Genomic DNA, 4,652 nt, shown 5'->3' with positions numbered 1-4,652 from the left:
CTTGTCCCCCCCCCCCCCCCCCCCCGTGAACCAGCTGAATATACCATTAAATTTGATCATGGCTAGGGCGTGTCATAAAATTTATATCCGTTCGAACTGATGTCGCTCAGTAGATGACGCCACGAAATCCTAAGATGATAAGATGCGTAAAAACTTATTCGTCGACAGAACGATTCTTCACATATCTTTTTGTCATCTCTTTGAATGTTAATAAAAGGAAGTATGTTTTGCCACTTTGTGTGCTAATATCCGGCGTCTTTAATACCTGATACAAGTTGTTAAAAATCTCACTTTGCCATAAGCATGAAGATGTGAGATTGAGTCGAAGAAACTCGTTCGCTATCGTGTAATGGAATTCCACGTTCTTTTCTTTCGAAACACGTATTCCGAATGTATATGCATTGGAACGGCTACGTATGCCTGCCGAAGAATGAGAAGGTATATAGATTCGCAGAGCAGAAATGGGGATAAGAGGGTGGTTGAAGGGTGAGAAACTGAAACGAAGCCGAAATGACTTTCCATCGTTCTTCCTTAACCTCATCTACCTCATCGATGCGCCCGATCGAAACGTGGCTATAAACCTCGTCGTAAGTATAAGCATAATGGCAATTCTTCGCGAGGAAAATGAGAGTGGTAATGCGAAAGGGGGCGTTTGATGTGGTTAAAAGTAGAAGGGAGTCGAATGCGAACGGGAGAATTACGTTTCCGAATGACCGTTCTCGGTAGACTTTCCAGGATCATATGGAACCGATTGCGGCTTGCGTGTGCCGCGTGCGTCGATCCAAACGAAGATTAATGTCGGCGAAAGAGCAATTTTCCATTTTGCTTGTGAACTTGATGGGTTTACGCGAATTGCCAGTTTACCGAGTGCCCTGACGGGAACGGATAATTTTGGAACTGGGAAATTTTGTTCTTGCAAAACCGTATAATCGCGGAAAAACGGAAACCAAAATTAATCCAGAGAGCGACCGAGGAACGTATATCTGAACGCACAAATAGATCTACCACATGACCGAGTTCAGCTTGCGAGCGGAAGCGGCGTCACATATCCGGCTTCTGCGAACTAAGTTCGTCTCCCATCCACCACGCGAACCAGTTTACCTATCCTCTCGTTCTCCAACGAATCCTCCCAGTACGTCACCTCGACCCTATCCATCCATCTATCCATCTAGCCATCCATTTATTCATCCATCCGTCCGTCCGCCCGTCCAGCCATCCGCGTGTTAGTCGGTGCGGTGAAATCTCACGAACGCAATTATCAACCGCGGAAACAAGCGACTCTCGCTGGTGATAGAAGATCCCGATTACTTCCGTTAATTAATATCGTTGCAGGAACGTTTTACATTTATTCTCGAATCGATTCTGTCGCCTTGCATCGGTTACATACACATTTCTTCTTCCTCTTATTTTATTTGGCGCGATTTCCGCTATCGAAGATTCGCTCTTTTTTCCCCTTTTTTACGTTCATATAACCGTTGTTATTATATTATTGCGTGAATCCATCTTCGTTATGCGACGTAATTGCTAAATTTAAATTGAAACTGAACAATGTAAACGCCAGTAACGTGTGAAAATTTTTTTCCCCATAAAGTTAAAAATGTGAAAATTTGAAGAACGTATACCGATTTGGTTCACGAGTTCAATCTGTGGGGAATTCAGTACGATCAATTTTCATTTCATTTTTCATTTGGCCAAAGTGCACCGTGATAAATTCCAATCAGGCGAGCGTACATTTTTATCCAGAATGTGCGATATGACGTTATTGCGGCTAGAATTTCAATAATTGGTCGATTTACCATTTTTTTAAATATTTTTACTTATACATATTTAACTGTGAATTCAGTGGATTATGTAACTCGTCAATCATGACACGAACGTGTTTTGCATTAAACAACATTGTATATACATAAAAAAAAAGAGATGAATTTTTATGACATGATACTTCATCTATGTTATCTAACAGCCAAATTACTTTTCGGATCTAATATTTATCCATCTATATATAGAGGAAAGTATTGCGTGCGAGTAGAATTGAAAAATTTATTAATTCCGGTACTTTCAAGCGCATTGCTTGAATCTCACGTAGCGTGCAGACATGGAGCACTATTTATGGAGGGATTTTTCAAGGAACTCCTTCATGCGCAGATATATTTGCACCTTTCCTTTTTTATTTCAATAATTAAAATCCGTGTGTTAAAGACACAAGAACCGATGTTCCGACTTTTTCATCGCGTTCGCCGCACTCATTCTTTTAGCATGAGAGCATATTTGTATTCAATACGATAAATATGTACTCATGCGCGTAGACGTGCATGATGGCAGACATCCGTATCTAACGAACTGACGTGGAGCTACATTCGTGCAGTATCGGTATACCATGGCTATAGCCTTTCTCCGGCATGAAGAGCGACATCGGTTCAAACCATATTGCATCCTTTACGCAAATCGCGTAACCTAATGCGCCCCAACTGTAACGAGGATGTACCCGTTAACTCTGACCGTAATTTAGCGACGCGGTCGTAATCCCAGAAATATATACGCGAATTCGCAGTTAAATGTGCGTCGTTGTGGAATAACTCGTTTCTTCCGGTTCTGCAGTCTCTTGAGCTGATATATGCACTCTGTATTTATTACATCGACAATTAATTGTAAATTGTTTTGTATCTACAAAATAAATTAAATATCCACACATGAAATATTATTTTGTTTTTTCGCATAAATAGAAACAAACGTGGATATCAATAAAATAAAAATGTATATCCGAATGGTACACGTTTTTTATTTTATTAATATCTACATTGTTTCTATTTATGCGAAAAGACAAAATAATATTTGCACAACTACAATTTTGTTTATACGAATTTTATGAAGACTTATTATAAAAGTTATCACAGATTTATCATGAATAGTAAGTAGGACAATAGCGATTAGAATAATTTATTTAAACGTTCATTAAAGTTTCGAAGTGTATTCCGTATGAAATTACGCGAATTACCGACCTATATACTCATTTAATCGGTACTGTTAAAGGCATGTGCGGGAGAGCGCGCGCGAAAGCTTCCTGGTCCGTCGATGGTGAGTAAGCCGGTTGCTTTTGTGGCGCGGAATATTAGTCCATTAATGTCGGCCATTGTGCTCGCATGGCCGAACAGTCGACAATACGTCAAGGGTTCGACTCCGCCACAATACGGCAATAATCGAGCTTTCTCCTTCTCTTCGTCTTCGCAAGCTCTCAAATACGTAGATGCGTGCATATACAGCGAAGCAATTCTGTTCAGATTCATCCAGGACGTTCCATCACGTACAATGTGCTCATACATGAACGCACGCACATTCGGATCAACTCAACAATCACGTTGGAAAACGCGCTTTAAAGGACTTATTGAAATCCCTCGCTCGTCGTCGAGAAACCAGGAAAATCATGATACGGTGCGCTTGCTATGTTCTCCTTCCCCTTGGTCAGACTCCCCATCATGCTTTCCTTTCCTAGTAAATGCCCGGAAATGTCTTGTCCGCCTTCTCGAATAAGGTTAAAGTCCGATTATGTACCGCGGACAATATCTCCGCCGTCTAGTTTGCATTCCCCAACTAAACGGCCATTCGCGGTCCGTCGAGCACTGTTTTGGGACTGGTGCGTTCTGCTGAAGGAGTCGGTAGATGCAGGACACGTCGCGGAGGAATCGCGAAGGAGGAAAGAGGGAAAGAGAGAGAGAGACAAGTCGAAACGTTCCCATCTAAGCCATCGAGAGACGAATGAAGAGTTTCTTTCTTGAATTCCTGCATGATTTTAGTAGTTTCCTTCGCATAGTTATTCCAATTGTTTGAACTGCGAATAGTTAGATTTTGATAATAAAAATCTTCACTATTTCTTTGTTTGCAAAGAAACGTGAAGCAATTACAAGTTTAATTCTTAAGTATTAGAAGTTTTATTCACTAAAGAGACCAAGCTAATAAATTAGTATGAAAATAAAATGATGAAAAATTTAATATTTAATTAATATATTTAATTAATATATTTAATTAATATAGTAGAAGAGTTAGAATAGGAGTAAAGAATAGGATTATTGAAAAGTAAAATATCATAATCTTAGATTTTACACAAAAAATATAATATTAATCTAAAGAATAGAAACGATTAATGATGTTTAGTATTTCTAGTGTTAAATGACATACTGTACGATAACATTTTGATATAGCATACTCAACTCATTGCTTATAATTTTCATTAAAAAATAAACATATCGTAAAAATTTTATTTTTAATTGAAATGGTAAACATTAAAGAACATAACATCTTATATCTTTATGAACCTTTATATTTTTTTACTGGACAGATTTTTTTATTAACATTTGTATTTATATTATTTTTGGGATGGCGATTACAAATCTAGAGTTAAATTTTGGAAATTCAAAATGACAGATTTACTGTATGCCAGAATAATTTTTTGCATCAGTGATTATTTTCACTATATTTAGTATTAAATTAATGTTAAATACATTTTTTGTTATGTAGATTGTGCGAGATATGCTATAACGAATACGTCACTTTTTATTTTTAAAATTTTACTCAAGATTCTTAAAATTGAATCGAATCATATAATCAAATCGTATAAAAATATAAAATCTTGTATAATTACAGAAAAGAAAAGTTGA

This window comes from Atta colombica, unplaced genomic scaffold (genome assembly GCF_001594045.1).
Source record: "Atta colombica isolate Treedump-2 unplaced genomic scaffold, Acol1.0 scaffold107, whole genome shotgun sequence".
NCBI classification, from domain to species: Eukaryota; Metazoa; Arthropoda; class Insecta; order Hymenoptera; family Formicidae; genus Atta; species Atta colombica.
Note: the sequence above shows the minus strand (reverse complement) of the source record.